The sequence below is a fragment of the Mustela erminea genome, chromosome 5, assembly GCF_009829155.1.
Source record: "Mustela erminea isolate mMusErm1 chromosome 5, mMusErm1.Pri, whole genome shotgun sequence".
NCBI classification, from domain to species: Eukaryota; Metazoa; Chordata; class Mammalia; order Carnivora; family Mustelidae; genus Mustela; species Mustela erminea.
The window spans coordinates 19,938,900-19,962,330 of NC_045618.1; the positions used below are offsets into that span (position 1 = coordinate 19,938,900).

Here is a 23,431-nt window from a genome sequence, read left to right on the forward strand (position 1 = left end):
CATCTTTTTCTACATGGTTTGAGACCATTTCCGTAAAATACGTGTATAGAAGTGCGATTATTAGGTTTGAACACTTTTAAGCCTCTTTCTGTGGATTGCCAGAGTTCTGCTAGAGTTGTACCACTTTTAACACCATTCACCCAAGTTGAGAGGATGGCATTGACGCTGTTTTTGTTTTTGTTTTTTAAGATTTTATTTATTTATTTGACAGAGAGAGATCACAAGTAGGCAGAGAGGCAGACAGAGGTTGGGGGGGGGAGGGAAGCAGGCTCCCTGCTGAGCAGAGAGCCCGATGTGGGGCTCAATCCCAGGATCCTGAGATCATGACCTGAGCTGAAGGCAGAGGCTTAATTAACCCCCTGAGCCACCCAGGTGCCCCTGGCTTTGACACTGTTAATGAAAAGTATTTGGCCCTGGGTGCATACCAGGCACTGGATTTGGTGTTTTAGGAAATTGTCTCATTTGATCCTCACAACAACCTAGAAAATGGTCATTTATCCCCGTTTTATAGCCAAGGAAATTGAGAGTAAAAGATGCATAGACACTTGGTGGAGGTCAACAATTTGTAAGTGGCAGAACTGTTATTGGAACCCTGTCTTAGCTCTAGAATTCTCTAGGCCACCATGTGGGGTTTGAGAGGGTTTGAGAGGGCCAGGGTACTGTACCCTCCATGAAGTTAGGGGTGCAGCATTGTGCCTGTCTTGGCAAACACTTTGTTCATTAACTTGAGTGTCTCTCTCCATTGAAAATGCCCCAAAGCTAACTAGGGTGATGTTTCTGGAAGATTGCTTTGCACATAAATCAAATTATGAAAGGGTGAGAATTGAGAAACCAATTAAGAATTGGTTTCTCGACATCACCGAGCACTAAATGTTCTCAGAATGTTCGACTCGCATCTTTTGAACAGTTGTTTCTGTCTTAAAAGATATATGTCTTATTTCCATTACTTGTTAGAAAGGCCTCCCCTTGTTAGCCTGAGATCAAGGTGACCTGCAGTAGAACACGATATCGGGTTTTTGAGTAGTGCCTCTACTTTCCAGCTCCCTTATCCCACCTGACTCTCCTCCTAGCAATCCTGAGGAATGAGGATGGGACGGCGACACTGGGGCTTACTGGGTGGGAGACAGTGTCAGCCGGAAAAGTCCCAGAGGGGATCTGCCCTGTCCCCTTCCTGGTCAGGAGTTGGTGATCTAATGATCTAAATGAGTAGGGCTTTACCCTACTAGAAAGACTGGGGGTGACTATACCACCAACGCCCAGGCACCCCCTAGACTCACTTGAGCAGCATTTTGGGGGAAGGGCAAGTATGGGCATTTAAAAAAATTTTTCTACCCCCTTTCCATGATTCTAATGTGCAGAGAATCAACTGGTCTACAGTGTTTGGGTCCCACAGAACAGAACTTCTCAAACTGCAATATATACTCGAGTCCCCCTGGGAACCTTGGTGAAATGCAGATTCTTACTGTGTCGGTCCGAGGACACCGAGATTCTCTGTTTCTAATAGATGCCCAGGCCATGCTGACCTTCTGTTCTACCCATAGAGTTGCCAGGCTGATATGATAGCTTTCTGAGGGGCCCAGGGATCCCCACTGAGTCTTACAGATCCTTGGGACCTGCGCCAAGGGACACCGAACAGACCTGGAACCAGCCCCGCCTTCCAGGCCCAAGATAGGACAGATACCCAGAAAATGTTCAGATGCTCTGGGAGGCCGAGCTTGAGACTCCCCAGCCCCCATTTTTTTTTTTCTTTCCTTTTGAGATCTGTCTGGACTTTCCCCTGCTCCTACAGTAGGTTCCCCACCAGGCTGGAGGAAGCAGCTCAGAAATGCCTTTTCTGCTACAGAGCCTCTTCCCCAGGGGAATCTCAGGACCCCCCACTATTCTGTTCTGAGTGAACCACGGAACACGCACAAGGGGACAGAAGCCTAGGGGAGTCATGTAGCCCCCACTGGGTGCTGTTCTAGATGCTGGGGTTGGAGGGAGGGGGACCCACATGGGAGGTGATGTCTTGAGAATCCCGGATTGCTGAGGGAGGTGTTTATGGGCAGACAAAACACCTAAACCGCAGAGTTGAAGAAGGTAAGAGGCAAGTAGCCTGAAATGCAGTGGAAAGTTCTGTCCTGTGGCTCAGCTTTATGGAAATTATATTCTCTATTAAGGAATTATAAGAGTGACTGAGTTCTCATGAGGACTGCATGGAGTGCAAAGGTGCCCATATTCTGAGAGGGGAGAGTGGCCATCGGAGCTGAGGGAGGGGATGAAACCTTTCAGCACTCCCGTCCTGCTGGCCATGGACTGTTTACCTGGTGGCCAGACGTCAGCCCCACCCCTCCTTCCCCAGCACCTCCCACCCCCTCCCCCCACAGCAGTGGAAGAGTGAGGGCTGAGGAGGACCCTCCCCTGCCCTTCCTGCCTGTCTCTTCCTCAGCACAGTATCCCCGCGGGGACCTCACAGGCATTGAGAAGGTTTCGTCTGTTACCTGTGACTCTGGGTTTAAGAGCCACTACTAACCGCATTAGCTAAAGTGATGAGCATTAATGTTAATGACGTCCGTCCCTGCCCCCCCCAAACCTGCCACCCCCAGGGGCAGAGACTCCAGTGGAGAAAGTAGAAATACACCAGGTCTCTTAAGGCCGAGGCCCAGAATGGCACGGGGGAGCCCAAATGAAGAGCTCCATCCCTCCACCAGGAGGCCATGGCCAGGGCTGTGGATGCAGACAGAGGTGCCTGTCCTGTCTGTGGTGATGGGAGTTGGTGGGCTTCAATCCTTTGAAAAGTACGATGTGTTGTACTTCTATATTGTTATTTATCTGGTTAAGCAGCCTGCAGGAATTCCTGCCTGAAGCCTGTGTACCACTGGACCGTGGAGTTGCCCTGATGGGCCGCCCTGAGGGGTGGGGTTGGTGAATCCCCCCTGCTGGCCTTCCCCTTGACCCCAAAGCTCTGCAGGCCCAATTTTAAAAAACGTCCCATGTTTGGATTTTATTTTCACAAAACACAAATCTGCACACCAAGACCACAGCCTGGGGGCAGGGCACATTCCCAGGGTAACACAGTCACCTGGAGATCAAAGCCATTGCTCTTGGCTCGTGAGTAGGATTTATGTTTTCTGCACTGAGCAGTGTTCCCTTTCTGTGTTGCTTTGTTTTGCATTACATTTGCAGCTGGCAGAATAACACTGCCATTTATTTTTAAAAGTGTTGCCTTGTTAAATACCGATGTTTTGTGGCACAACTAACTGGCACAGCTCAGTGCTCACTTTGAAGGCCAACGTTGCTCCAACTGGCCTCTTTCCTCCCCGTTTCTTTCTGAAACCAATGGAGGAATATTTGCACCCACTGCCCAGGGCTGTGTCCCCAGCAGAAGAACCAGATCTGTTCTGCTCACCTTCTCCCCAGACCTCCTGGGATCCCAGGGAGCCCTGCTGCCCTTCCATCCCTTCCGCACCTCCCCCATCCACCCACCTCCCACGTCTCCCCGCACCCCCCTCCAGGGAAACTTATCACACAGCCACCTCCCAGAGCCAAGGAAGGAAAATTGGCCAGGAAGCAAACTGATAAGACTCAAATTATAGTCCATGTAGGAGCAGCTTTCTCTCTTTTTAAAAAATGCTTGGAAGACATCATGCTTTGGAAACGATGAAGTTATTATTAGGCTTCCAAACATAGTTTAGAAAAAGATCCAACCATTAATGAAAATCAGGGAAGAATTCGTGTTTTACTTCGGGGTTTTGGGTGATGGCATTTTGTTTGCATACCGATGTACCCTAGGTGTGTTTCTCGCGCCCCTACCTGTTCTGACCACATAAGTCACCTTGTTCCTGCTGAGAATGGCTAGCCCTTCCAAAGCCCACGAAGGTGCGAGCACTTCTCCAGTTGCTGGGTGGGGCCAGGGCTCTGGGTGTGCCTATCCCATGTTTGTGGGGCACCAGTGTGTCCCAGGAAGGCACATTGCAACCGTATTGGCTCCGTCAGCAGTCAGCTGGCTTGTGGTGCAAGAGGAACATTTAGAAAGCCTGGAGGAGCGGAGAACTTGAGTTGATAGAACGAGGGTCAGTGAGATAGGGGGCTGGGGCTGCGGGGCAGTCTGTGTGAACAAACACACCCTGACACATTTTTCAGCGCCTGACACTCCTCAGAGTGGAAAAACCTGTCCTGCCAGCTGAGGTGAGGCTCCCTTGGCAAGTGGAGAGGTGAACAAACTTCTAGATAATTCAGGCCAAGGACTCTTGGCGAGACTTTTCTGGAGGGTTAGGGGAGACGTCACATCCCCCGGGGGGAAGGGGTGGCTCAGGGACCCCACCACTCTGCAAGCAGCCCTGACTTCAACTGCCTGCCTCTCAGAGCACTGTCCTTCCCTGAACCAGCATGGACCAAAGGAGGACAAGGAACTTTCCAGAAGGTCTTCAAACCCCAGGTTTTTACACAGCTACTTTCAGTGCCCTCCTCTTTTTCTTTTGGCTTTTTCAAATCTGCATTAAAAATGACTTCCGAAGAGTCAGGTGGTTGGCTCAAGTCGGGGCTCTTCTTGCCTTCCAGAAAGAGAAGCAGGAAAGAGGCTGAAACAGGAAGTGCCCCTCCAGGGGGAGCGTGCTTTCTTGGAGGACCAATGTAAGAAATCCTACCAGGGACAGGGGGCCAGTCCGCGTTGATCCGGGCCTCTCCCGGCAGAACTGCCCGCCCACATCTTCAGCAGGTTTCCAGAGCCCGTGTCCCTCCAGGTTTGCACTCTGGGAGTGAGCAGGGTAGACAGGGCTTTGCTTGGAAGGAGTCTGTGGTCCATAGGGCGGCCTCACCCTCAGCCTGGCCTCAGAAGCAGCACTAGGCCTTGTAGGGACTGTAGTCAGTACCCAGTAAGGAGTCCCTTACTGAGGAAGGTGAAGGGAGGAGAGGCCCAGTGGTGGCCTGGGGGGTGGGAGAAACGGCCGCGGGCATCCATCCATGAGGCAGTGGTTAGTACAGCTGTGACTCGTGCCCACAGAGTCCTGCCCAAACACAGAAGCTCTGGGTTGGATGGGGCCTCTAACATTACCCTGAATCTGAGGCTTAGACCTGGATATTTCTCCAGAATGTACTTGCTTACTCCCAGTGATGGGGAACTGACTCCCTCTCAGATAACGCCAGCCTGGCTGTGGGCAACTGTGTTAGGAAGTTTATGCTGCAAGACCAGACCTGCCCTCAGGGCATCTAGCTCCACCCACCCAGGCTGATAAGAATCCCTTAACACGCCCTTTCTTGAAATAACTAGAAGCCGATTCCTTGTCCTCCCTCCCTGCAGATCCTTTTCTGGCTGACGTAAACGACTCACTGCCCTCAAGAGCAAGCAGCCTTCTACTTGGTTATCACTGAGTATCACTGAGCTTTTTTTTTTTTCCTGGCTTCTTGGTCTGTGGAGCCATTAGGCCATGGCCACTTGGGCCCAGGGAAAGAGCTACTTTCCCTCTTCCCCTGCCACAACCACCTCTGCCTTGGGGCAGGTGGACTCTTGGGAACATCTCTTCTAGCGGCTAAGATGCTAAAGCTCACCCAGCCCTCAGCCCTGACCTCCGGCCTCCGCCTGCCTGACATTGGCCCTTACTTGGCTCCGTTTCTCAGGGACAGGCAGGGCAGTCCTACTGGACAGCCTCTGTGCTCGCTGGGGAGTAGCACGGGCCCACCTGGCATGCATTCAGTGGCCAAGAGGGGACCTTTTCTTTCCAGTCCTACCCTCAGGCCCCCAAGGAGACACCTGTGAGCAGGAAGGTGTCTGTGTAGACCTCCCCAGGTCCTGGATCAGAAGAACAAGGATTTTCTTCTACCTGTCCGATTTCCTGGTCCCCATGAGTCAGAACTGGAAGTAGCCATATTTAGGGATTTGCATGAAATTCTTGAGTTCTCTGGGAATGGACCCCTTCTCAGCAGTAGCCTATAAACCTGAACTTCAGTATCTATCTTTTGCACACACTTCTGGGAACCCTGATGAAGGAAAATAGGGCACTCCCAATATGCCTTTGAAGTCCTTGACCAGCCTGGCCTCCCCCGGGTTCAGTTTATCCAGATTTCACATAGACATCTTGTTATTTATTGACATTTGTCATGAAGAAGAAAAGAGCAAAAGACAAAAAACAAAACTCATTGAGTGAGTTTCCTTCCCAACCTCTCCCTGTACTTGTGCCCATGGCTGTGCGCGGGTGTGCGCGCGTGCGCACACACACACACACACACATATGCACACACACACTTCTCCTGTGTGTGTTCCTGGTTTTACCTGCATGATATTCAACTGTACTGATGTTGTGCGACGTTGTTCCCCTCCAGTCATCTTGGAGGCTTAATCCGCATGAGCCAAATTTGATGGCATGAATAGAAGAATGTTTATCCAATCAGCCGTCTGTTCAAGTGCCTCTAGATGATTTCTCCGTTTTGCTTATTATGGTTAAGAGTTGATTATCACTGCCTACAACCCAGCATGATCGCAGGACCCAAGAATATGCACATGAAATGTTTTCAAGGTAATACACACCCCTAGTTAAAGAGGCAGGGGATACAGGGCAGGCTCTAAGGCAAAGCGCCAGTGTCAGCTCCCAAAAGGATCTCTATTTTCTGCATCTGAGTCTAGTTCTTCAGGTCATTACCGTTTCTCTACGTGGAGAATATATGCCTGTATACCTGCTCCACTGGCCAAGCCAGTGTCTGTGGCGCGCCTGCCGTGATAAACGATTTCCTTCCCTTCCATGCCACGTCTCCCAGCTGCTCCATCCGTGCTGAATTCTGTCGGTGTCCTCTCATCTTTGGGTCGTATTCGTGGTCCTCAGTGATATGTTCCCATCGCAGTGATTTGGCCTGAGGACTCCATGTCATCTTTGTCCTGTGGGGGCCTGGGGGCGAGGACCCCTTCTTTTCTTTTTACCTCCATCCCACGTTTCTGGCTCATACTCAGAAGTCGTTGGCCCCTCTTTTATTGGAAGCACATCAAGAAGACGCCTAGCCCGGGACTTATGCAGGCACACCAAAGAGACTGGGTGTTCCCAGAAACATCTTCATTTTGCCCTCCCTGGGGTCCCCATTGGAAATCATCCACTTTCAGACCATGAAAGAACCCACTCTGTTGTCCTCTAATGTGGTTTGACTCCCCCATGTGCTTTGTGGGTGACCTTTGAGGTTTTTTTTTTTTCCTCCTCTCTGGAAGCTTCTAGAATCTTCCCTGTATGCTTGGTCTTCTGCAATCCTGATCTTCGTAACACAAGACCTGGGTGAGCGTCCTTTTTCATTCCTGATGCTGGGCACTGGTTAGGCCAGCTGTTCAGGCCCGGGAAAATTCCTTGTATTTGCTTTGATAATATCTTCCTTCTCTGCTTTTTCTCTTTTGGGTTTGGTTTTATTTGTTTTTCTGGAACTTCTTGTAATTATGATACATGTTGCTCATCTTTTCTCCCGCATTTTCCAGTGCCACTGCTGCTTCTGAAAATTTGAGAGATGTTCTTGACTCATTTTCTGTCCCGTCTCCTGAATGTTTCATCTGTGATTTCCAGAAAGCTCTTTCCTTTTCTTGGTTGTTTCTTTCCGAGCCTTCTGTTCCTCTGTTACATCTGAGGTGACTTCTTGAATTCTCCTGAGGATCCTGATGGGCATTTATCTTATTTTATTTTAATGTCAGTCTTATTACCTTCTCAGTTGATTTTTAAATTGATTGCTTATGTCAGATTTATTAAGATCAATATTTTTACAGTGAATTTTTAAAATGAATTACAGGAAACCAATGATTACATGGTTCAGAGCATTATTAAGGAAATTTGCAGTCAGTTGACTTGATAGGCAGTGCATGTGTATAGATGACCCGGGAAGCAACTTCCCATGATGCCAAGAAAAGCCAGTGAACATGCTGCTAGAAAAGTATTTTTCCATTGTCACTTATTATGTGAGTCCTTTTTTTTTTTTTTTAAAGATTTTATTTATTTATTTGACAGAGAGAGAGAGATCACAAGTAGGCAGAGAGGCAGGCAGAGAGAGGAGGAAGCAGGCTCCCTGCTGAGCAGAGAGCCTGATGGGGGGCTCGATCCCAGGACCCTGGGATCATGACCTGAGCCAAAAGCAGAGGCTTTAACCCACTGAGCCACCCAGGCGCCCCATGTGAGTTCTTTATAATGTCCTGCATTCTCAGCGTTTCTTCTGGGACCTCACTTTCTGTTTGTTTTATTCATTCAGCATGATTCTGTCAACAGTCATTAAGCATCCCTTTGTGGTGGACACTGTTCTAGGTTCTTAGAACAAAACAGGAGCCTCTGCTCTCATAGGGCCTGTAATTCTGGCAGGAATAGACAGCGACAAACAGGAAAAATCAGAGAGTGATGCTGGACGAGGAGAACATTACAGCAAGAGGAGGGCCTCAAGAGGGACTAGGGGGCTCTCTTTCATTGTTATTGGGTAAGACCTCTCCGAGGAGGGGACTTTGAATTTCAGGTTTGCTCAGTTGAGCAGAAGGAGGGAGCCAAGGGAAGACTGGGAAGAAGAGAGTTTTTAAAAAATATATATCCTGAAAAACAAGATAGGGTGATATGCCCAGCTCGCCTTCCTGTGCCCCTTCATTCACCCCACGTTGTTTCCAACCTTCTATAGACTGAGGATCGGGAAAGCCGGAAAATGTCCTCATGATACTTACGTTCCAGGGGGAAACTGGAGAAATACACTGTGTGCGAAGGCCACAAAGGGAGTCAACCAGTGTGCAGGGATGGGGTGTGGGGGGCAGAGGGCATTCTTTTAGCTCAGAGGTCAGGGAAGGCATCTGGGGAGAGCTGGCATTACTGAAGCAGAATTAGGTGAACAGAAGGTGGGAGTCAGCCCCATAAAGGGCTGGGGAAGGGCTCTCCCAGCCAAGGCTGCCGCCCAGGGCAAGAGCAATCACGTTGCGCTGAGCTGGGCATGTTGGCACAGCCCCGAGATGGCCTGTGTGGTGGGACAGGTGCTCGAAGTGTCCGGTGGGGGCTGAATGGGGGGGCCTCCGTGGCAGGCCAGGGAAGGGCTCAGGTCTTATTCTGAGAGTAATTCAAGCAGTCAGAGGAGTGGCAGGGTGGGATTGAGGAGCTCGTAGGCTCTTGGGCAGGAGCGGGAAGAGGAGGACAGATCTAGGATCTGTTCTGAAGCAGAACCCATTACAACTTTTTAGGTGTTTATTGTTTCGTAGCAAGCCACCCCATAACCCACTGGTCCCAAGCAATAGTGTGTGACTCCCCGGGATTCTGTGGGCCAGGAAGTAGCCGGGCACCGGGCCCTTCTTCCATCTCCGGCACATCTGACCCCCTCAGCGCTCCCCCACGTGCCTTCTCCCTCCCCATGTGCTTTCTCTCCATCAAACACCTGCCCCCACTTCCTTGCAGCATAGCAGGTGCATTGAGGGGAATTCAGAAGCTGAAGCTCCCAGGGCCTTCTTGAAGCTCAGGCCAGTTACTGTCTACTTATCACCTCCGCTGCCCGCATTGGTCAAAACAGTTGAAAAGGCCAGTCCAGGTGCCAAGTAGGGCGGGAGAGATGATCCTAAAGGGAGGGAAAGCAAAAAGTTGTGGCCCTCTTTAATATACCACAGAACTTTGTAATGGATTACAGACGAGGAGGAAGAGAAAGGAGACTCAGATGCAAAACATGACTTTGGACCTCTCCCTGATCACTGTCCCCCATGGGTCTCTGAAGGTAACTGTTATTTTTTTTTTTTTAAAGATTTCATTTATTTATTTGACAGACAGAGATCACAAGTAGGCAGAGAGACAGGCAGAGAGAGAGGGGGAAGCAGGCACCCCACTGAGCAGAGAGCCCAATACGGAGACCGATCCCAGGACCCCGAGATCATGACCCAAGCTGAAGGCAGGGTTAATTTAAACCCACTGAGCCACCCAGGTGCCCCAGGTAACTGTTATTTTGAAGATACTTAGAACCCTTTGCCCTAATTTATACCATTGCTAAATATATGGGAATCTTTACAGTCCAGCAGTCCAGTAATCTTATCTCTGTCTTGCCAGGTGGGTCCCCAAGGGGCTGGGTCAGCATAAATTCCACAACATCTCCTGACTGGGTTAAGGAAGAGGCTTCATGGAGGAAAAGGAAATCCCTAAGCCTGGCTCTGTCAGATGGAGCACATGTGGTCCCCAGTCTCTGATCCTCTCTTAGGCAGGCCTGCCAGGGCTTTAAAGAGGTGGGTTCTGGTTCCGAGAAGGGTCCAGCATGGACCTGCCCTCTCAGAAGACTAGCCTGTCAATGGTGTGCATGCTGGCTGTGAACAGAGGACATCTTGGAGCCACGAGGTGCCACCATCCCTCAGCCACTGGACTCGGGAAACTGAGCTTGGGTTCCAAACCTTGGGCTGAGAGAAAGGGGGGCACCCCTCCACTGGCTCACTATCCCCATATACGGAGTGGGGAAAGGGCAGGAAGCTGTCAGTTGGCATCCAAACTCATATTTTGGCAATCCTGTTCCTTTCCGAACAGTTTAAATATTTAAAAATGTAAAAATAAGTATTTTCCTACTGGGCTACTCTTGTTGTAACTTGATTTTTCAACCCACATGAAGTTTGTGCAGGATAAAGGTGGTTATTTTCCAAGAAGCTAGATAAAACCTTTTCCCTATAAAACTATCGAGACCTGGTGCTTTTTTTATGGGTCGATATTTTACCATTGCTTCCGGTTATTTAAAGATTGAAATGTTCCATTTCATCCTGAGTTAATTTTGGCAATACATCTTTCTAGAAAGGTATCTGTTACATCGAGATTTTCAAGTGTATTAGCATAAAGTTCATGGGACATTAGGATTTAAAATATATTTTTTAGTTATCTTATTCATTTGTCACAGATAAATCATATACCTGATATAAAATTCAGAAAAAATAAATATATATATATGTATATAAATATAAAAAGGGAATATAATGAAAAGTACTCCCTCCCACCCTGGGCCCCAGTCTTTCAGTTCCTTTCCCAAAAAGTCAGAGAAAAAAGTACCCCATCTTGGTTGGTTTTTTTTTTTTTTTCCCACAGAAACCACAGTTTTTTGGCCTGGATTTAAAACAGCTGTTTTTCTTATCATAAATCTTTAGCTTAGGCAGAATTTTGAAATGTTATGTTATTATCTTAGTTATTTTTCATTTTCTATATTATAAAACTTTTTTTAAAAAAAGATTTTATTTATTTTATTTACTTATTGTATTTATTATTTATTGGAGAGAGAGAGTGACCGACCGAGAGGGAGAGCACAAGCTGGGATCAGGGGCAGAGGGAGAAGCAAACTCCCTGCTGAGCAGGAAGCCCTTTGTGGGGCTCGATCCCAGGGCCCTAGGATCATGATATGAGCCGAAGGCAGATGCCCAACCGAGGCACCCAGGTGCCCCTATTTTGGGAAAATTTTTGAACATATTACAAAAGTAGGGAGAATGGTGTCATGGATCTCTGTGTCCATTGCTCCGACTCCCATAATCGTCAGCACAGCCAAATCTTGATCTGTTTATATCCTGGTCCCTCTCTTTTGAGATGATTTTAGAACCCAATTCCGTGTTAAAAAGACTAAAAAAACAAAAAAAAAAAAACAAAAAACCCCAGTATCTTTCACATACATCTTTTTAAAAAATAAAAACGTTTCGTTAATACATCAGATATCTAGTCAGTGTTCAGATGCCTTTGATTGTGCCCATAGTGTGTTCTGTTTTATTTTATTTAGACCATTAGACATCATGGTCTGAGAGAGAGAGAGAGAGAGAGAGAGAACACAAGCGTGGGGGTGGGGTAGGGGCGAGCAGAATCCCCGCCCCACGCAGGGCCTGATCCCAGGATCCCAAGATCAGGACCTGAGCTGAGTCACACAGTTAACTGGTTTGGAGCCACCCAGGCGTCCCTGTGCCCGTCACATGTTTTTATCACTGTTTTGTCTGAATCTGGTATTTTGAATCAAGGTCCCTGCGATCTGTCTGGTGATACGGTTCTTCATTTCTCCCTGTCTCCCTCCTTTACTTTTTCCTTGCAATTCGGTTGTTGCTCAGACCACACTGGCCCGTCTCCCACAGTCTGGATTTTGGTGACTGCATCCGGTGTGTGTTGCTTAACACATTCCTGTCTGTGTTTCCAGAGATGCAGAGGCTTCCTGATTCTGTAAGATGCTCTGGCAAGAATGTTAGACAGTTTGTACTTCCCGTTTCATCCGTGGTGGGAGTCAAATCATGTCTAATGGTCTCTCCTTGGTGGGGGGATTTGTCCAGTGTTTTCGGATGTTCTCACCCTGATAATCTGCTATAAAGGTCCAAATGTTTTATTAGTCATCAATCCTTACTTCGACTGGCTGTCTCATTCGGGCTTGCAAAGTGGTGCTATTTTGAGTCTGTCATTTGTCCTTCATCTATTGGCTGCAGTCTGTCTTCAAAGGGCTTTCTCCCATCACCTCTGTGGTAACTCGAGTTACAGTTTTGGGGGGGAAGTCAGAATGAATGGGTCATTCTTTCCCTTTATTTATTCCCTTTTCTGAAAATGAGTCAATTCCCTAGTATTTTTCAAAGATCACCAATGACCGGTCTTTCTTGTATCATCATTAGCTCATGGATTTTAACTTACTTGATTTCTGATGCTAAAATTACTCATCTTTAACCAGTAGAAGCTCCTTTGGGTTGGTTCCTCTGTCTTTGGACATGACCCCAGGAGTCTTTGATGCCCTCCTTGCTTTCTGATGTGACAAGATGTTCCAGGCCTAGAACTTACTGTCTAATATTCCTGCCATCCACCATTTCTTTAAGGAGGCGCGCTTCCTCTGGTGGTCTCGTGATTTAATTCTCTACTGTGTAGTTTCGTCTCCCTTCTCCTTGAAGACACCATTGTTCTCTCTCCCTCCCCACCCCACCCCTCCGTCTTCTCTTGTGTCAATCAATCTTCCGGTGAGATTGTCTCATGAATCTTTTGAAAGAATCAGTTCTGGATCTTCTTCTTCTTGTTCTTTTTTATCTCTAAGCTTTCACTTTATACAATTTCTGATTTTCTGGTTTTTTTTCTCTTGTTTTCTAAACTCACTTTTCCTTTCCAACTTCTGGAGTGCTATCCTCTCCCTTTGGGGAACTCATCCATTATCACCTTGAGAATTTTTCTTATTTATTTGAGGAGATAGTTCTGGAATTCTTCCCAGACAATGTTTTGCAAAGCTTTGAGCATCCTCTCCCATGTGTCTTAATTTTTTGGTCGGTCCTCTTCGAGTCTGGATGCCGCACCTCCCGCTTGTCCTTGCAGGTGACAGAGGCGTCCGCCAGCCACATCCGTTCCACTCTGCCATCCATGCAGTGAGCCTTCCTGTGCAACTCTTGTAATTTTCACTTCTGAGCTTTTTAGTCAAGCCTTGTTTGTGGATGCCATGTCCTCCTATCTCTTTGGAAGACATCATTCATACTCATTCTGAGGTCTTGTTCTCGCTTTGCAAATACTGCTTCTGGGTGGAGACGGGCCCTTGAGATGCTGGAAAGTCAGAGCCCAAGATGCTGCTTAGAGAAGCTCAGGCACTGCCTCGTCCTTTCCTCGTGGTTGAGGGTGGTGGCTGTTTTATCAGGACTGGGAGAATCCAGAGTTTGCCCATACTCTCTTATCACAGTGACTGGGTTATGTGTCGAGCCCCCCACCCCCGCCGAACCCCGAGCAGTATGTAAGGGTACAGAAAGCAATGCCTGCTCTCAGACCTGGCAAGACCCTGCCTGTGCAAGTGTTGTCACTGTATGCTCACTTCCCCTCGGGGACACTCGGGCCCAAGGAGGGCTGAGAGGGGATATGCCACCACCTTCTCCTGCCCCAGGGACCCTGTGCTTCCAGTGGTGCGGGGTCCTCGGCTATAAGCAGAGAGCTTAATTTCGCCTTACTTCTTGTGCATGGGAGTGGAGGGTAGGAAGGGCTCTTCCTGCTAATCTGCCCTCTGCTTGTGGGCTCGGTAGGTGAAACCAAGTGCTTCTCTTTATGGTGTTCATCTTCCTCAAATGTTTGTGCTGTGGAGTTGGATGCTGATCTCTGGGGCTGGGATTCCCCTTGGTTGTCTGCGAATGCGGCCATCAGTCACCGCCGCCTACAGAGAGAAGGGCAGAGAGACTGTGGCGGCTTCCCCGGGAGTGTGCCTAGAGCCTGTCTTCTTGGTGGTGGGGGGTGGGGCTTCATGAGCCTCCCGGGTGTCACTTAGTGCCAGAAGTGCCACACTTCCCATCTGGTACAGAAGAGGCAGAACCCTGCCCCCTGCCCCACTGTCCAGCAAAGGCTGGACGGGGGCTCACTGTGGTTTGTCCCTCCCTGCAGTCCCCTGCTGGTGACCGTGGTGGCCCTCCTGCTTCCTCTATGCTCTGAGCACTGCTCGAACCTTCTCCATCTGATACACCGTGATATCCTATCCTCTCAAGTGTCCTTTTTGTTTTCTTGTGCTAATATTTTTTTTTTTAATGATTTACTTATTTATCTGAGAGAGAGAGAGCACAAGCTGAGGGGAAGGGGCAGATGGAGAGGGAGATAGAGAATCCCAAGCAGACTCCCCACTGAACCCAGAACCGGGTGTGGAGCTCCATCTCATGGCCCTGAGATCACGACCTGAGCTGATACCAAGAATCAGATGCTCAACCAACTGAGCCACCCAGGGGCTCCAGGTAATTTTTTTTTTTTTTAATAAAATTTCCAAGGATTTGGGGCAGGAGGTGATGATTCTGTCAGAGTTCAGTCTGCTGTCTTAATTCTATCTTCTAGCATCTTTTTGATATCTCTGAGGTGTGTAGTTTGTGGGAAAAAGTGGATGACAATGGCAAGAATGTGAGCTTTGCAGTCAGAGGGAGCTGGTTTCAAATTCTGGTTCCTGGGGCGCCTGGGTAGTTCATTCGGTTAAGCATCTGCCTTTAGTCAGGTCACGATCTCAGGGTCCTGGGATGGAGCCCCACGTCCAGCCCCATGCTTAGTGGGGAGTCTGCTTCTCCCTCTTCCTCTGCCCCTCCCCTGTTCATGCTCTCTCTCTCTCGCTCTCTCTCAAATAAATAAATAAAATCTTAAAAAAAAATCCTAGTCTTTCCACAGCCTAGTCCTTCTCTGTAATATAGGCATTGTTAGAATGTGTTCGCAGAATACTTAACACCAGACAGGTGTGAACCCCCGCTTGTGTGATCCGTAGCCCCTCAATTTGTGTCCATTTCTTTCTCTTTCTCTGTGGGGCAAGTTCTCTAGCCTCCCCTGGGCTGGATTTCTGCCAGGGAAAATGATCAATAATACTGAGGATTAAAGTGGGAGTTCTTAAATACGGAGGTGTCTTTGATTTTATTCGAAGGCACAGGATTGAGGATGGGGCCGGTCCTCATGTTCAAATGTGGATAGAACTAAAAAGCGCAGAGCCCAGATCCAGTCCTCAAAATAGAATCGTTTTAATTAAAACTTAATTGAATTAAAAGTCGGTCGATTAAAGTTTTAAATCCAAAACATTTTCATTAAAGTCAAAATCTTTCCTTCCCTCATGTTCAGAGTCTTTTTTTTCTTTTCTTTTCTTTTTTCCCCCCTCTTGGCCAAATCAACAAAATGCCAATGTCTCAGGGAAGAGACAGGCCCTCTTACTAAGGTTTGAAGTTCTAATATTCTTGAGTGTCAAGAATAATAGCGTTCAGCCTCCCGCCGTCCAGAGGGAAAGCCTGGGACACGGGTCACAGAGGAATGGTACGGGGTGCCGGGAGGCAGGTTCTGGTGGGCCAAGGGCCATGGTCCGGAGCCCAGGCATTCTTGGGATGTTTGTGGTCACAGAGAATCGTGGAGCTCCTCGCTTTAATAATCAGGATATCGCTTATAAAAAACAAACAGCCCTTTTGTCAGGCGGCCGGTGCTAATACTGCGCGGAGAAAGCTTGTACTGCGCGCGTGGACACTGACAAATAGGAAAAGGGGCCGTGAAGGCGACAACCGCGGACGGCGGGGTGCACCCCCGCCCCACACTAGAAACCCGGCCCCAGACCAGCCCAGCTCCCTGGAATGTCGGCTCCCGCTCAGACGGACCCTCTCCTCTGCGTTTCTGTCTTAGGGCAACGGAGAGAGGCTGCGCGCCTTGGCTTCTGTTAAGCATTATCTCGTAGGCGTCCATGGCTTTGGCTTTTAACCATTCAGAGGCCACGTTGTCATCCCCCTAATGACGCGTGGGGCTCCCCTCAAATCCCCATGCAAATGTTATGTGCACGGACTTAGAACTCTGAGAGCCACGCGGGATCCCCGATCCTGCCTTTTTGCTTCTTTTGTGTCCGCTTGGGCTTGGATTTGAAGGCAGATGGCCGTCCCAGGATTGAGGAGGATCAGCTGGAGTCAATTTTTGTTGTTTGAACTTGAGGGTGTGGGTCTCTGCCCGAAGATATGCAGAGGAAAAGGAAGAGCAAATGACCTCATTATCTTCCCCCTTGCCAAGATTCAAAAACTTTAGCCATTTGACTACGGATCTTCAGATCACACTTAGGGTTCCAAAACCCTAAGTATCAATCTACAGTTCTTAGATTCTTATGTCATTCCAGAATTGCTTTGTTTGTATGCACACAAGCAAAACCAGATTCTTATTTCTCCCTCCTTTATACAAAATGTAGCTGATCACGGCTACTGGTATGTACCTTCCCTCTTCCACACATTTGTACATAAAAGCTATAATCACAACACAAACCTAGTTAACATAGAGGAGATTAATAAACAGGATTTCGTAAGAGTTGGCACTCTTCTGCCGAAAATCCTCCTCAAAGGACAAACAACAAGCAGGTAAAAATTACTTTTAACATGTACCACAAAGAACGCTTGCTGATCGATGGGGAAAAGAACAGTCCAATTTCCAAATGAACCACAAAATAGAAGTAGAGAGCCTTGTTCATTGAAAAAGATAGAAATGGTGGGTCTACCAATGAAAATTTGCTAAATGTCATTGATATGGAAAGAAATGCAAACCAGAGCCAACCATGAGATATGTTATTTTGTTTTTCAAATTGGCAAAAATCAGAAAGTTTGATATAATTTAATATAAGCAAGGATATAATTTTTCTTCCATTGTTCATATTTTTAACTAATCTTGAGTTGCTAACTAAGTAAGGCTATAATTGGTACAACTTTTGGAACAGTAAATTGGCCATCTTTATCAAAAGTAAGGCTCAATAGAGTCTCTTCTCCCACTGCTTTGAATTAACCTGAAGATACAGGTCACAGGTGAGCAGAAATGCACACATGGGCTGTTCAGCACAGCATGAAAGGGAATTACAAAAAAAAAAAAAAAAAAATTAGAAATGCCCTAAAAGTCCACTGGTGAGGACAAAGAACTGCCATAAAATAAGATGTCTGGGTCTCCATGTGCAGAACCAGAAGAAATTTTAGGTGGGAAAAGCAAGTTGCAGAACAGAATCATGGTATAATCTATTTGTTTAAAAAAAAAAAAAAAGAAGAAGTGGAAGGCGTGCTTGTGTGGCTCAGTTGGTGAAGGGTTCAACCCTTGATTTTGTCTTAGGTCATGACCTCAGGGTTGTAAGATCGAGCCCCACGTCGGGCTCCATCCTGGGCACGGAGCCTGCTTGATATTCTTTCACTCCCTCAGCCCCTCCTGCATATGTGCTTGCGCTCTCTCTCTCTTTTGAATAAATAAATAAATAAATAAAATCTTAAAAAAAAAAATAAAGGAGTGGAAGATAAATGAATATTTATGTGAGATCCAGGGGAATCTGAGCCACTTTGTGGCTCTGTCATCACAATACAGTGATGTATTTCAAGGAAACTGCAGTCTGGAATCTTAAAATCACAGAGCAGCTTAAATCTTGACTGAAGTTTCTTGACAAGGCATCCGTGGGGAATTCCACTTAAAGTGCACAGCCAAACCTCAGAACTCCTCCGCTCGGATCTTCCTCAGAAGTTCACAAAATAGCGTCTCTGTCCTCAATCTCTAATCTCATTATTCTCTCAAGAGATCCCCAGGTGTTTTCCCCAAATTCAGCTTGTCCTGGTGTATGTATGTGTCTGGAGGGTAGGTGCATTCAGACTGCCTGGGAGGTGGGGGAGTGGGAGTTGGAAGGGGGGACACCTTCTTACAGGTTCTGTCCCTGCCATCATTACTTATGGATGCATGTTTTATCATTTTAACCCTTTGTCTATGATTTAAGGCAGGTTTTTTTTCTTGTCATTTGTCTTGTTACCCTGTTTTGTGGCACACAGACTTTTATGTGTGGGGAGGGTTCCTTACCTATTTGAATTTTAAACAAGCCTCAACAAATTTATAAGGATTGAAATCCTATAGCATAGGTTCTCTGATCACAATGGAATGAAATTATAAATCAATAACAGAAGGAAGTTTGGGAAATTCACAAATATGGGGAAATGAAACAACATGCTCATAAGTAATCAGGTTAGGGTAGAAATCACAAGAGAAATTATTAGAGCATGCTTCAAGGTGAGTGAAAACAAAAACACAACATATTAAAATTTAGGGAATGCAGCTAAAGTAGAGCTTAGGAAATCTCTAGCTATGATCATCTGTATTTAAAAAGAAAGATCTCTGGGGCGCCTGGGTGGCTCCGTGGGTTAAGCCGCTGCCTTCAGCTCAGGCCATGATCTCAGGGTCCTGGGATCGAGCCCCGCATCGGGCTCTCTGCTCAGCAGGGAGTCTGCTTCCTCCTCTCTCTGTGCCTGCCTCTCTGCCTGCTTGTCATCTCTCTCTGTCAAATAAATAAATAAAATCTTTAAAAAAAAAAAAAAAAAGAAAGATCTCAAATCAATAACCTAACCTTCCATCTTAAGAAACTAGAAAAAGATAAACAGACTAAACCCAAAGCAAGCAGAAGGAAGAACAAAGATTAGAGCAGAAGTAAATGCAATAGAGACTAGAAAAACAAGAGAGAAAATCAGTGAGCCCACAAGTTGGTTTCTAAAAAAAATCAACAATATTGGCAAACTTTCGCTTTGACTGACCAAGAAAAGTAAGAGACGAGGCTGAAGTTACTAAGATCAGGAATGAAAAGGGGACATCATGGCCAATTGTACAAAAATAAAAAGAATTATGATAGAATACCAAGCACATTGTACACCAACAGATTCAGTAACCTAAATGAAGGGCATAAATTCCTGGAAAGATAAATTCCATCTAAACTGGCTCAAGAAGGAATGGAAAATCCGAACAGAATTACAAAAAGTAGCTACATTGAGTTAGTAATCCCAAAACTCCCTCAAAGAAAAGCCAGGCCCAGATAGCTTCACTGGTGAGTTTTACCAAACATTTAAAGAATTAATATCAACCTCACGAACGCTTCCAAAAAGTAGGAGAGGAGGCAATATTCCCCAGTCCAATCTAGGAGCCCAGCATTACCCTAAAACCAAAACCAGAGATACCACAAGAAAACTACAGACCAATATCTCTTTATGAATACAGAAGTTAATCCTCAACAAAATATTAGCAAACCAAATCCAGTAATAGATAAAAACAGGGCTAGCTGGGATTTATCCAAGGATTGCAAGCTTGGTTTAATATCAATCCATGTAATATATCGAAGTAGCAGAAAAAGGAGGAAAAAAACCACATGATCATCTTGACACAGAAAAAGCATTTGACAATATCCAACACCCTTTGATGTTAAAAAAAAAAAAATTCAGTCAGCCAGTGGAAGGGAACTTCCTCAGCCTGATAAGGTACATCTATTAAAAATCCACAGCTAACATCATATTTAATTATAAAAGATTGAATGCTTTCTTAACAAAACCACAATCTCTAGTGTCACAAATTCAATCAACATTACACTCAAGTGTCTAGCCAGCATAATGAAATAAGAAAAAGAAATAGAAGGCATCCAGATTGTAAAGAAATATGTAAAACTATCTGTATTTGGAGATGACATAATATTTTCTACAGAACATCCTAGGGAATCGACCAAAACTTAGAACTAATAAGTCAGTTCAGCAAGTTTTCAAGATACGGGATCAAAATGTAAAAATCAATTGTAGTTACATATACTTTCAATGAACAGCCTGAAAATGAAATTAAAACACATTAGTAGTAACACCAGAACAAATAAAACGATTAAGAATAAATGTAACAGAAGAATTACAAGATTGATACACTGAAAACTACAACGCATGGTTGAAGGAAGTTATAGAAATCCTAAATAAGTGGAAAAACCATCCTGTGTTCATGGGTTGGAAGACTTAGTCATGTTAACATGGCAGTAATCCCAAAATTGGTCTGCATATGCGGTCTTTATAAGAAATCCCAGCTGAAAGAGTCACAGAGACTGACAAGCTGATCCTAAAATGTATGTGGAAACAAAGGAGACTCGATAGCCAAAACGATCTTGGAAAAGAAGAACAAAGTTGAAGGACTCACACTACCTGATTTCAAAATGTGCTACAGAGTCGTAATAATCAAGACAGTGTGGGATTGGCGTAAGGGTAGACATAGAGATCAGTGGAAGAGAATTAAGAATCTAGAAATAAACCCCTGCATTTACGGTCAGATGATTTTTGTTAAGAGCACTAATGTAATTCAGAGGGAAGATAATCATTTTTTTCAACAAATGGTACTGGGACAGCTGGATATCTATGTGCAAAAAAAATAAAAAATTCACACATCGTAAATTCACCATCTTAGGGCACACAGTTCAGTGGTTTTTAATATATTCCTGACATCACGCAATAGTCATCAATCCTCTAAAGGTAAAAAATACTTTGATCCCTCCAGAAAGAGACCCTGTCCCCAGGAGCAGTCCTTCTCTACCTGTCCCTCCCCCAGCTGATAACAACCACAAATTGACTTTCTGTCTCTGTAGCTTTGCCTGTTCAGGACATTTCATGTAAATGGAATCAGTGGACTTTATGATATGTGAATTATACTTGATAACACTTATACTTAATAACACTATAGTCAGATTTATTAGTCTTTTATTGCTACTGGGTTTTGAGTCACAGTTAAGAGGCTACATTCTCCTAGGTTAAAAGGGAATTCACCTGTTTTCTTCTATTGCTTCTGAGGTTTCATTTTTTTTACATTTGTCTGTCTGATCCATGTGGAACCATCCTGGTTTCTCGGTGAGGAATGGATCTGACCGTGTCTCTCCCATGTGCCCCCCCCCCCACAGTTGTACATACACCATTTATTAGCATGCTCTTTTTGGGGAAGGTTGCCCTGACTCCTGTCCTGGGCCACTCTCTTCTCCGAGAAGGGACAGTGAGCATTGGTTTCCTAGCACCTTTCCTGGGAGAAAGTATCAATTTGCTGGTCAGGCTTTTGATGATAACCAGTTTTTTTGTTTTTTTGTTGTTGTTGTTTGTTTGTTTGCTTGTTTGTTTTTTTAATCACAGTCATTTCCTAACAGAGATTTTGCAGTGATTAACCAAGCAGTTAACTCTGAACACTGCCTCCAGGATTAAAAACTATATTAAATATAAGGTTACCTCTTACATGGGAATATTATCGGGCATTTCCCATGCTTTTAAATAAGATCATTGCCTTGGCCTGAATATTTGTGTCCCCTGAAACCTTCCTCGCCAAGGTGATGGTATTAGGAGGTGGGTCCTTTGGGCCTTGATTGAATCACAAGGATGATAGGATTAGTGTTCTGGCAGAAGAGACCCCACAGAGCCCCCTGGCCCATTCTGCCGGGCAAGGATGTAGTGAGAGGTCAGCCGCCCAGCCTAGGGTTCTCGCTAACCACGCTAACAACCTGATTTCAGACTTTCCACCTCCAGAATGGGGAGAAACAAGTTTCTGTTGTTTATAAGTCATCCAGTCTGTGGTATTTGGTTAGAGCATCCCTCATGAACGGAGACCAACTTAAAAGAGAGCTGTTAATCAAAATGAACTCTAAAGCCCCTTACTTGAACTTGGCTGATCTCATTCAGCAGCATTTTTAGATAAGGTCACTGCCAGAGTAAACAATGGAGGCCCCTTATGTTGGCCAGTAGCACTTATACGCCTATTTATTGAGCTTCAGCTGGGTGCGAGGCAGTGTGCACGGGTCTGGCTGTGTCCACCGGCATACACCGCACTATCTGGAATTTGGGGTGCCCAGACATTTGGGGTGCATCCATACCCCTGCTCCCCCGCAAGCTCAGGGATGCTAGAGGCAAGCCCTTTTCTCCCACTGCTTGGCCCCCACTCACATCTGATCCAGAGTTCAGTAGAGCAGATATAGAAAAATCACCAGCTTGTCCATTTGAATTCACATGATTGACCTCAGATGCCAGAGGACTTAACAAGATTCTTAGACACAGGCCACATTTCACTTAATTTCAAGGGAAGATAGTAAGAGCTAGCATCGATCTAGAGCTCACTAGGGTCAGGTCATGTTCTAGCGCTTTCCATGCTAACATACTTCCAATCATTGGACCCTACAAGCACCCCCGTGAGGTAGGTGCTGCTGTGACCTCCAGGAGGCACAAGGGGGTGATGTAGAGATGCTTGGCCAGCTGGGTACGAACGGAGGGGGCCAAGGCCTTTCCACTCTTCCACTCCTGCATGTGGCTGTGTGTACCCTGGGCCTCCTCCTCCCACAGCGTGTTTAAGTCCTGGAATACCTTCATGGACTGGAAAGCCCCGGAGTATGACCTTGAAACAGTCTAGATTTTGACCTGACGTGAACCCCACTGCAGCTCTGCGGGAGCAGGTTTGGGGGGGAACACATGCAGGCAAGGCCATAGGGCCAGAATGAAGCCATTCATGGAAAGTAAATCCAGAAAGGCCCGAAGACCTCCTTCTCCTCTTTGACCCAGAGAAGTCGGTGCCCGCCGTGCACATGTTGAATGATACTGCTGGTGAGCAAGAGTGTAGGGGAACCCCTTACTGACAGAAGGAGAGCTCTGGAGGTTCAACAAATTAAGTGCAAGGAGCTCTGGATGCGCACCTCCTGTGTGCGTGGCACAGTGCGAGGCCCACGTGACTCTGAGGAAGGAGGCCCCAGGCTGCAGCACTACTGGGCAGAAAGGAGGGGGTTCAGACACTTCACAAGAGAATGGTCTTGGCCAGGCAAAAGAAGGAGAGGGGAGCCCGCGGAGAGTGCCCCCCAAGTCTTCCCCGGGGAATCGCCAAGCCTGGAAGCAGGAGGAGAATTTTGATAAATGGTGAAGGGGGGTGGCCCCATTCCAGGTGGGAGAGACACAGGAGTGAAGGCCGAGGGAGCCCAGAGTCCCCGGTGGGAAGGAGACTTCAGTGTGAGGAAGGGAGTGGGGAGGAGGGGAGGCTTCCTGCAAATAACCCCCATTTGTGAGCCCGTCTTTTTTTTTTTTTTGGTCATGAATTTTACAGTAGTTTTTTAATGTGTCTTTTTGTCATTGTTTTTACAAGAGGTGACAAGATTCAGACACAAATCCATGTCAAGACCATGCAGCCATTAAGCAGCCAAGAAGCTAGGACCTGAACCCAATCCGAGTTGAATGGCATTTCCATTAGCACATTCTAGCATCGTTCATAGCTTTGGGGACACCACTGGAAAAATCTGGCTGCCTCAGGCT

General features: G+C 46.5%; 1 protein-coding gene across 4 annotated transcripts in view; it reads left to right on the top strand.

Annotated features, from left to right (window-relative positions):
• The window catches only part of LRRK1 (leucine rich repeat kinase 1), a 122,110-nt gene that overhangs the window by 6,289 nt on the left and 92,390 nt on the right, over nt 1–23,431 (top strand). The window lies entirely within an intron of this gene.